Source organism: Bison bison, unplaced genomic scaffold (assembly GCF_000754665.1).
Source record: "Bison bison bison isolate TAMUID 2011002044 unplaced genomic scaffold, Bison_UMD1.0 scf7180017864174, whole genome shotgun sequence".
Classification (NCBI taxonomy): domain Eukaryota; kingdom Metazoa; phylum Chordata; class Mammalia; order Artiodactyla; family Bovidae; genus Bison; species Bison bison.
The window spans coordinates 1,843,268-1,855,223 of NW_011494746.1; positions in this window are offsets into that span (position 1 = coordinate 1,843,268).

Here is an 11,956-nt window from a genome sequence, read left to right on the forward strand (position 1 = left end):
GCCGCCTCTCCGCAGCCCGGGATTGCCCACAAGGACTGCCGCATGTTCGGGGCGCTAAGCGCGCCGGTCACCGCTCAATCGCTTGTCAGTTCCTTCCCGGAAGTCAGCCGGCTCCGCGTCGTTGCCCGAGAACTCCGAGAGAAGAGCCAGGAACGCCCCGCTAGGGCCATGGTCCTCTGCTGGCCACCTAGTTACCGCTACTGCTGCAGCCGCTGTCGCCGCCTACGTCCCGTAAACTTTCCCTGCGGCCGCTGGGAATTCTGGGAAACTCGACGCAGCGCGAGCGCCGCCGCCCTTCCCCCACCCGCTCCTGGGCGTGGCTCGGGCCAGAGGACGCGGGGCCGCCCTCTCAGCTAACGGGTTGCCCCGGCGTCTTCGGGAGGAGCAGCGGCAGCTTTCACTCCGGCTCGGCGAGGAGCAGGTCTGGTGGGCACTTTGGACAAAACGTGCCAGACTGAGCGCAGGAGGCCGTGGCGCGCTCCTGCAGAGGAACCTCCTCTACCCGCAGATTTTTCTCTCAGGACCTTGAGGGAGCTGGTAACGCCCCCCAAGATGCATTCGCGTCCTCGGCCGCGAAAGAGGACGTCCCTCTTGGAGTTTTGGGGGCTGGTAAATTCAAGCCCGTAATAGCACAGAACGCCTGTAGAGTCGAAGAAACGCCACCCTTACGCTAATGCTGCACCCAAAGAAATCTAGATCTCTCTTTTTGTTGAAAACACTCCGTTAGTGCCAGGGAGTGTGCGTCTTTCTGATAAAGGAAAAAACGGAGGAAGAAGCCAAAGTGGTGTTTCTACTATCTGTGATGTAAGATAAATTTGATATTAGCGTGATTTATTTAATTATCACTATCATTATTTACCATATATTTCCTCTTGGAAATATGGAGTTGTCAATGGAAAAAAATAATCTCTCATGGGAATACAAAAGAGTTTTATTTGAGCCAAACTGGGAAATACAAGCCCAGAAGACAGCTTCTCAGGTAACTCTGAGGAAGTCCTGAGGGGGAAGCATGGGTTTCAGCATAGTTTTATCAGAACAAAACATTCAGTAAGTCAGGGATATATTCCTTCAAGGTTTCAAAAGAAAAAAAGATCAGTTTGGAACACAGGAAGTTATTACTGCCTTGGTACGTAGAAAGGGAGTCATCACTGAAGGAGTAACAGCATTGGCATCCCAGGAAGGGAGACATTGAATTTTTGTCTTATCATGGAAGCCTTGTTAAGTGTTGGTTGCTCAGTCACCAGATTACTTCGAAGTTAATGAGCCCGTTAATAAAGCAGATGTACAATATGTGTTGGATAATCCACAAATGGCATTTTAGCCAAGGTAAAAACTTGTGTGCAATCCAGAGTGACTTCTTCAGACCTCAGTATGTGAACATTTCTTTCATAGAGTTAAATACTCCTGTCTTAGATTTCTTTCTTTTTGTTTTTGAGAATTTTGAGCACTAAAGTTCAAGAACTGGGATTTTTAATCTAAAATAGACCCTGCTTTCTTCTATTTAATTTAGCAAAGGTGTGAAATGTTCAAGATAACATTTGAAAAATAACATGGGATCCACCCCTAGTGACCAAATTGAGGCTTTGACAATGGAAAGTGCTTTCTTTCCCTAAGATAGGAACTGTCTTACAAGAGATGTAAACAACTAACAAAAGGCAAGGAATTTTCTACTTACACAAGATTGTGTGTGTGTGTGTTAGTTGCTTAGTCGTGTCTGACTCTTTGCAACCCCATAGACTGTAGCCCACCAGGCCCCTCTGTCCATGGGATTCTCCAGGCAAGAACACTGGAGTGGGTTGCCACTTGCTACTCCAAAAGGAACTATATAATGAAAATGAAGTTGCTCAGTCGCGCAGACTCTTTGCGACCCCATGGACTGTAGCCTACCAGGCTCCTCTATCCATGGAATTTTCCAGGCAAGAGTTCTGGAGCGGGTTGCCATTTCCTCCTCCAACTACACAAGATTAGGAAGATGGTAAAACTTTGTTTTGCCATGAACAAGTAAGACATTTTGTCTAGTGCCTGTCTCCATCTTTATATACTTTATGATCCCATGACACTGATCTCTCAGTATTTATTCAATAACTAAAAAGTGTTTATTGAGCATCCACTCTGCTCCAGACTGTTCTAGGTGCTTGGGATATAGCTGCAGGCAGAGATATAGTTAGGGGCTTCCCTGATGGCTCAGATGGTAAGAATCTGCCTGCAATGCCTGGATTCAATCCCTGGGTCTGAAAGATCCCCTGGAGAAGGGAGTGGCTACCCACTCCAGTATTCTTGCCTGAAGAATTCCATGGACAGAGGAGCCTGGCGGGCTACAGTCAATGGGGTCACAAAGCGCTGGACACAACTGAGCGACTTGAGTGACTAACACACATAGGCAAAGAATCCCTACTCTCATGGGGAAGAGAGACAATAAAGAAGAAAAATAAATAAAATGTACTCTACTACATGGTGATCCTGCTGAGGTGAAAATAAGGGAAAAAAAGGGTTTGTGATCTTAGTATAGAATGACTAGCTCATGAGGAGACTTTGTAGTGACAAAAGAAATTGGTAGTGCAACTATCTGAAGGAAAAATACTCTAGGCAAAATGAACAGCAAGTGCAAAGTCCCTGCCAGTCACCAAATTCCCAGCAATTTGAAGAAATGTAAGGAAATGGCAACCCACTCCAGTGTTCTTGCCTGGAGAATCCCAGGGACGGGGGAGGCTGGTGGGCTGCCGTCTATGCCGTCTATGGGGTCGCCCAGAGTCAGACAGGACTGAAGCAACTTAGCAGCAGGAGCAGCAAGAAGGTCTATGTAGCTGGAGCACAGGAGGAGAGTAGTGGGAGTTGAAGTTAGAGAGATAACATTGTATCATTGTAAAGAATTTCACTTTGAGCAAAGAAATGACATAATCTGAGTTAATGTTTTGAACAGATCACTTTGGATGCTCAAAAACTATTGCTGGCTTGGACCAGGGTAACAGTAGGGGAGATGATGATAAATGGTCAGATTTTGGACATGTTTTTAAGACAGAGTCAACAGGATTTGCTGACAGATTGAGTATGGAGTGTATATTTTATACATAATATTATTTGTATAAAATAAGCTACAAGGATATATTATACAACACAAGAAATAGAGCCAATATTTGATAATAATTATAAAATGGAGTATAGCTTTTAAAATTGTCAGTCACTGTGTTGTATACCTATAATATTGTACCTCAGCTATATCTGAATTAAAAAAAAACAGAATAAAATAGAAGCTTATTAGAATAGCAGATTGTACTCTCAGAGGAACATCAGAAAAGCAGTTACTTGTTCCTATTGTTTGGATATAAAGCCTAGTACTAAAGTGTTGAGCATGTGGATGGAGAAGAGTGATGAAACACAAATGGAGAGACATTGAAGTTTTGTTACAGATAGGATATGAAGGCAGGAGATGAAGGGAAGGAAGGGGGCGCCAAAAAAGTGCCAGGTTTCTTCCCAGGACATACTAAGGAGCATAAGAGGACAAAAGCATGTTAAGACCTTGTTAATAGAGCCAAGTCTTTACACTTGAGGTTTTCCCAGAGATGGAAATACAGGATACCTTTCACATTCATGGAAGGAAAAGTCATAGAATTTTAAAATTCAAAACAAATTCTGAGATCAGCTAGGCTAATGTGGAAAACTAGAAAAAATAAATGTTTTGCTTCAGATTTTATTCCTGATTAGTAGCAGACATGTCTCAGAACTGGAGGTATTCTGTTCCAACTTTGGGTCTTGTCCCAGTAACAGCAAGTTCAGATTCTAACAGTTATTTTGAAAGTCGTCCATGTTCCCAACAAAGAACACCCCCCCCCTTTCACTGCTATTTCAGTTCTTTGAGTTATATCAGAGAGAAAACCTCAAAAGTGCACTTTTTAACATCTGCAATTTGCCTTTTTATCAAGGAGAGTGCTTTCCAGGATCAACAATCTGCAGACAGCATTAGTAGTTGCAATGCATACCATTATGTGAGCTTTGAATTCAAATCTATGAGTCCAGACACTTTGAATTCACATCTGTTTTGTAGAAATTCCTGGATTTCTGATAGTTTTTATTAAGGAATCTAGATTTTGCAGTTGTAATTCTCCAAAGATAGCTTTTAAGAGGGTTAATATTATATTACATAATAGTGATATTTTTCCCCCTTGCAGTTGCATTGTCTGTGGAGAGAATCTTAGTTTTCTCACATGAAAATTAGAGTTTGGACTAGTTGATTTCCAAAGTGTCTTTCAGCCCTGCAGGGTTGTGCCACATAGGCAGAATGAAATATACAAAAATAAAAACAATTACCTTAGTAGGCATATAGGTGATTTCTCTTCTTTAAAAGTATTTATCTTTATCGCTATGTTTTTATCTAAAAACATTATTTAGGTTTAATCTTTTAAAGAACAGTTTTTAATTAAAAACATAGCAATAAAGAAAATATTTTAATTATTTATTTAATATTTATTATTAATTAAAAAGCAAGTGTTAAAATATCAGCGTCATATAAAGTCATCGTTAGCATAAAAGTGAAATTTTGCGCCAAGCTACTACTTTTCAAAGAGAGCCAAAGTTGTTATGTTATTTTTACTTTCTCTAGCTAAAAGCATGTAAAATTTAAAAGAGTGAACTTTCTAATGAAGAATTGTCCAAGAAAGAACCAAGTGCTGCTGCTAAGTCGCTTCAGTCGTGTCCAACTCTGTGCGACCCCATAGACTGCAGCCTACCAGGCTCCTCCGTCCATGGGATTTTCCAGGCAAGAGTACTGGAGTGGGGTGCCATTGCCTTCTCCAAGTGCTAATAAGTCCTAAATATGGAGGGCTTTAAAAAAAATAAAATAAAAGGCTCTTTTACTCTCGAGCCCACTCTTCCTGGTCATATGACAAGATAAATTTCATCTGTCTCTGGAAGAAGTAATAATAATCCTGTTTAACCCTCCAGAGTTTTGGCTCTTAAAATCTGGGAGGGTCAATTCCTGAGTACCCTTTAAGCAGAAGCTTTAAGTATTTCCCATAAAGGAGAGATTGTGAAAATATAAATACCTGGTATAAAAACTAAGTTGGCTTCCCAGACTACTCTAGTGTCTGATGAATTATCCCTCACCCCCAGATAATGTGGAAAATTAGTATCACAAGTCTGATCAAAAGGAATCAAGCTGGGAGATTTGATGCTACTAAGCTTTGATCTTGTTCGTATATTTTATACTATGATTGCCTGGATTTAGAGGTCCTCTAAAACTGTGATAGCTAGCCAAAATGAATCTCTTATTTTTGACAATGCTAACTTTTGACTTCAGTTTTCTGTCTTTATAGGCCTTTCTGCCTGTTTGCCTCTCTGGAAACTTTTTCTTCCAACATTGGCTATATCTTCAATCACGTTCAACTTTATTCTTTGCAATAATGAATATTTACTTGGCTTTTAGTAAGTTTTTTTGTTTGAGAACTCAGTAAAAGTTTACCCAAGATTCTTGTTATGAGGGGTCTCCTGAGGTAGAGCTACTGTGAAAACACCTGCATCCCTTTTACACTACATGGGAGCCAAGGGATAATCAGAAATACCATGTAACAAGCCACACCATTATTTCTTTTTTGCTGTTGTCAGTCCATGCTGATGCAGGACCCTGTGCAAAGATGATTTGCAAAATTCCCAAACAGAAATCAAGAGAAAGCATTCATCTGTCTTGAAGAGCTGTGCGGATTTCACTAACCTCTTAACACTATCGTCTCTTACTCAAGCCTGGAAACTTTCTTTTTCCTGCCAAAATCTCTTTACTTCCATTTAAGAAGTTCCACGGGAACTTCTTTTGTATCACCTTTTATCCATCTTGTGGCCTGCTTTCTTGAAGAACCCACTGATTTTTTTTTCCTCTGGGGCAATAAGCTTTAGCCTGAGGGTGCAAGGTAAACATATTTATGGGGAAGGAGGGAATGAAAAGTACATTTGTTTGAAATATTTGCAAGAAAGCAGATTAAGTAGAATTCTTATAGTTAGAGCCAGAATGCAAAGCTTTACGAGAAAAAAATGAAAGTCTCTTGTTCCATATAGAGTCTGACCACATAAATATATCTTCTCTCCCTCCTGGAACTCCACTTAAATGACAATGAAAAAATAAAAGGAGATTAAACTCATAATTATTAAGAGAACACAAGATGGGCCTTCAGTAGACATGACATCAATTAATTTCAATTAGAGAGTGATGGGATTGAGACAAGGTAGAAAAGAGGTTGAAGGGAGTAGAGGAAGTAGGACAGAGGGAGCCACAGCCTAAAATATTGATACTTATGAAAGCATATAGAGCCAGAGATCCAGGAGAAACTTAGGACTGGCAAGTAACTGGTTCGGTTAAAGATAGGAAAGAAATGTGGAGCTGGAAAAAGGCACTAATTGAAAGTCAAACTTCCTCTCTCCATCCACCATAGACTTTCAGGCCGTTAGGCATTTATTCACCAGAAAGGGAATCTTAAAAAAGATCTTTCTCTTTTGGAGAAATCAAATGGCCGTAGAACAAAGGTCTTGGCAATCTAAAGTGTAGCTCCTGCAAAATAAACAACTCATCTCAAAGGGAAGTCTGCCAATCCATAGGCCTCAATCCCTAAGACTCCTAAGTGTTTTTTTAATGTGTCGTTCTTAAACATAAATATACAACTGAGGATTACTAAAATTGTAGAAAAATTTTCAACATGAATGATAAAAAGATAAACAGAAAAATAGGCCCCAAAGAAAATACATATAATTCAGAGGATAGCTGAGTATGGTATGGTGAGTACTTTAAATGCTTATTACCATCAACAGATATTTGATAAAAGATATTGCATTCATAAGTCAACAACAAGATGCTATGAAAAAGAAACAATCAGAAAGCAATACAGAGCTCTTAGAAATTAAAGATAGGGGTTGCCAAGTGAAATATTCAGAAGAAAGTTAGGAAAATAGGTTAAGAAAATCTCCCAAACCACAGAATAAAAAGACAGAGGTGTGTGAAATATGAGGAAAAAGATAAGAGAAATAGGCTCTATATATAAGAGGCCCAATATCCTGAAAATGTTGGTTCCACAAGAGAAAATAGAGCATCATCAAAATGGAACACAAGATATTTTTTCAAAGATGAGGGAAAGGAAGTTCCCAATTGAATGGATTTCCCAAGTGCTCTACAAAATTGATGAGAAAAGATCCTTGTCTTAATGTGACATTGTAAAATTTCAGACCAAGGATAAAATGATCCTAAAAGCTTCCAGTGAAAGTAAAAGTCAATTATAAAGGAATGAGAATCAGATTAGCATCAGGTTTTTAATTATCTGGGACAGCTAAATAAGACAATGGAACAATGACTTCTAACAAATGTGGGGAAATCAGTTTTAGTTAACAACTCCATATCCACCCATAATGTCAGTCAAAAATTAGGGGAGAATAGACATTTGGGGGCATAAAAGAATTCTGAAAGTAAACTTTTCATATATCCTATCATAGTAAGTTACCAGAAGCTAAGTTCTAAAAAACTAAGTCTCATACCCACAAAGAACAAACAAAACAAAAACAGGAGGATAGAGATTAAAGAAATAGTGACTCTAACTCAGGAGAGAAATAAATTTCTCAGTATCACAGCTGCACAGCTGGAACTCAATTAATCCAGATTGGAATTTAAGAGGATCCTAGGAGGAAGTACCTGGGAAAGGATGGAACTTAAGAAATCTATATAATTTGTAACAAATTAAGATGATAAGTGCTGACAATTCAAGCAAATAAGGCAATGGAACATGAAAACTTGAGGGACTACAGCATTGTGACCCTTTTGAAAAAGCGCGAGGATGAAATCCAACAAACCAAGATTAATCAATTTAAAATTTGGGATTAGAACAGTAGTTGAAAATGAACTGTCAGGAAATATTAAAAACTCTTTAATATAGAAAAGCCTAAGCAATTTTCTTTAAAAATCAAAATTTTTAAAGAAAGCAGACTTTGCTTTGGGTTTTCCCATGTCGATACATCTTTAAGATTCCTTAAAGAGCTTAGTATTTTAAAAACTTAACCCAAATCATCCATTTAGTCAAGACAAGTCTGAACAGGACTTTAAATATCAGGATCCTCTGCCTTTGGCAAGTGATGCTGTTTACATCATGCTGATCAGGATTGAGGAACTAGTAATAACATTTTAGACAAAGGGTAGATTCAGTGGAGCCAGGAAATTGGAGGGCATGAACAAGGAGGTTGTGGTCAGAGGGGAATTTCAAGAGTTTTTAATGAGAGTTTGTAAGTATGACCACTAGCCAGTACTTGTAGTAGAGGTGGAAGTGATGGAAAGAGAAAGTTGAGGAATGTGACGTCTTGGAATGTCAAAGACTTGGAATATTGTACAAAAAAAAAAAGAAAAGAAAAAAGCAGAAAAACAATGAGCCATTGAAAAAGGATGCAGGGAGTGTCCCGGAAATCAGTAGAAAAGGAAACCTAAAGGATAATGTAAATAAAAGGCTTAAAAATAACAGATTGCTTCCTTATGATTCATGTATTACACAGATACCTCCAAAGTCCTACAACTTCTATTAAGTTTTTTTGGAACTTTTATTACAAATCACTTAATGTTGTTGTTCTTCAGTCACTAAGTCGTATCAGACTCTTTGCGATCCCATAACTGCGGAATGCCAGGCTTCTCTGTCCTTCACTGTCTCCTGCAGTTTGCTCAAACTCATGTCGATTGAGTCAGTGATGCAACCATCTCATCCATCTCACCCCCTTCTCCTCCTCCCTCAATTTTTCCCAGCATCAGGGTCTTTTACAATGAGTCAGTTCTTAGCATCAGGTGGCCAAAGTATTGGAGCTTTAGCTTCAGTATCAGTCCTTCTAGTGAATATTCAGGGTTGATTTCCTTTAGGATTGACTGGTTTGATATCCTTGCAATCCCAGGGACTCGTAAAAGTCTCCAGCACCACAATTAGAAAGCATCAACTCTTTGGCACTCAGCCTTCTTTATTATGGTCCACCTCTCATATCCGTGACTACTGGAAAAACCTTATAATAGTACCATTAAAATACTGTATTTCATTGATATGCTTTATTAATAAAATCACAGTACTGCTTGGCCTCTAAACAAATTAATGTTCAGGGTTTCCATAATAGTGTACTCCAAATTTAGAGCCTATATGGACTTACTTCCAAGGGCCTAATTATCTCATACATGATTAATTAATAGAACTGAATGATCATATCTAGCAACCAAGACAATTTTTCTTTTTGAGTTTTTATCTTTTTAATTTATTTTATTATAGTTGATTTACAATTTTGTGTTAATTTCTACTGCACAGCAAAGTGATTTGGTCATATGTATACATATATTTTATACGTATATTTCATACCCTTTTGATGTTTCATATCCTATTTTCATATACATATATTTCATATCCTTGTCCATTATGATTTATCACAGGGTATGGAATATAGTTTCCTGTGCTATACAGTAGGACTTTGTTGTTTATCCATTCTATTTCCTGACCCAGGGATTGAACCTAGGTCTCCTGCTTTGCAGGCAGATTCTTTACCATCTGAGCCACCAGGGAAGCCCATATATATAATAGTTTGCATCTATCAATACTAATCCCAAACTCCCAATCCATCCCTCCCCCACTTCTCCCCCTTGACAACCATAAGTCTGTTCTCTATGTCTGTGAATCTGTTTCTGTTTTGTAAATAAGTTCATTTGTACTATTTATATTACAAATGACATTATTTTATTCCTTTTTATGGCTAAGTAGTATTCCATTGTATATATGTACCATATCTTCTTTATCCAGTGTTCTGTTAATGGACATTTAGGTTGTTTCTGTATCTTGGTTATTGCAAATAGTGCTGCAATGAATATTGGGTTGCATGTATCTTTTAAAATTATGTTTGTCTCCAGATATATGCCCAAGCATGGGATTGCTGGCTGGTTCTATTTTTAGTTTTTAAAAGAATCTCTGTACTGTGCTCCATAGTGCCTGTACCAATTTACATTCCCACCAACAGTGCAGGAGGGTTCCCCTTTCTTCTCACTCTCTCCAGCATTTGCTATTTTGACTTAAAAAAAAAACATTTATTGGACTATAGTTGATTTACAATGTTGTGTTAGTTTCAGGTGTTTAGAAATGTGACTACTCTTTTTTAGATTCTTTTCCCATATAGGCCATTACAGAGTATTGAGAAGAGTTCCTGTGGTATACAGTAGGTCCATATTAGTTATCTATTGTACATATCATAGTATGTATATGTCAGTCCCAATGTCCCAATTTATCCCTCCTCCTACCCCTGTAATCATAGACTTTTTAATGTTGGCCCTTGGATCAGTAGGAGGTGGTACTTCATTGTAGTTTTGATTTGCATTTCTCTAATAACTAGGAGTATTGAGCATCTATTCATGTGCCTGTTGGCCATATATATGTCTTCTTTGGAGAAATAGCTGCCCGTTTTTTTATTGGATTGTTCATTTTTTTCGTTATTGAGTTGTATGAGCTATTTGTATTTTTTTGGAAATCAAACACTTGCAAGATAATTTTCTTAATAATAGTATCATCAATCTTTCCAACGACTTTGATGGTATTTTTGATTTGAGATTACAATAACTGAGTATGTAGGGGAAAAAATTTCAACCTTTCTTTACTGTCTCCGTTTCTTTCATCCCATAAACACACACATCATTTTTCACAAAACTGCTCCCATCTAAATCCTGAACTTTATTGTAATATCAAGATTAATAACTAATAATCGTCTTTGCCCCCTGTGTGCTCAGTCTGCCTTTTGTCTGTGGAAAAACTTTAGCCAAAGAATAAGTTTAATCAGAAGTGAGAACATGCAGAAACAAAGGAAAACAGTCAAAGGACACCAAATAATAATAATGTAGTCACTAAACAAAGAGAAGGACCTTTGTTCCTCCACAAGGGGTATAGACAATATTCTGAGCCATATCTTTCACCCATACCCCAGTGGAGAAGTTCAGTCAGTTCAGTTCAATTGCTCAGTAGATTCCGACTCTTTGCAACAACGTGAATCGCAGCACGCCAGGCCTCCCTGTCCATCACCAACTCCTGGAGTTCACTCAAACTAATGTCCATCGAGTCAGTGATGCCATCCAGCCATCTCATCCTCTGTTGTCCCCTTCTCCTCCTGCCCCCAATCCCTCCCAGCATCAGAGTCTTTTCCAATGAGTCAACTCTTCGCATGAGGTGGCCAAAGTACTGGAGTTTCAGCTTTAGCATCAGTCCTTCCAATGAACGCCCAGGACTGATCTCCTTTAGAGTGGACTGGTTGGATCTCCTTGCAGTCCAGGGGACTTTCAAGAGTCTTCTCCAACCAAAAGTATCAATTCTTCGGTGCTCAGCTTTCTTCACAGTCCAACTCTCACATCCATACATCACCACTGGAAAAACCATAGCCTTGACTAAACGGATCTTTGTTGGCAAAGTAATATCTCTGCTTTTTAATATGCTAAGTTGGTCATAACTTTCCTTCTAAGGAGTAAGCGTCTTTTAATTTCATGGCTGCAATCACCATCTGCAGTGATTTCGGAGCCCAGAAAAATAAAGTCTGACACTGTTTCTACTGTTTCCCATCTATTTCCCATGAAGTGATGGGACCAGATGCCATGATCTTAGTTTTCTGAATGTTGAGCTTTAAGCCAACTTTTTCACTCTCCTCTTTCACTTTCATCAGGAGGCTGTTTAGTTCCTCTTCATTTTCTGCCATAAGGGTGGTGTCATCTGCATATCTGAGGTTATTGATATTTCTCCTGGCAATATTGATTCCAGCTTGTGCTTCTTCCAGCCCAGCGTTTCTCATGATGTACTCTGCATAGAAGTTAAGTAAGCAGGGTGACAATATACAGCTTTGACGTACTCCTTTTCCTATTTGGAACCAGGCTGTTGTTCCATGTCCAGTTCTAACTGTTGCTTCCTGACCTGCATATAGGGAAGGTTACCTTCTGATAATAGGAAAA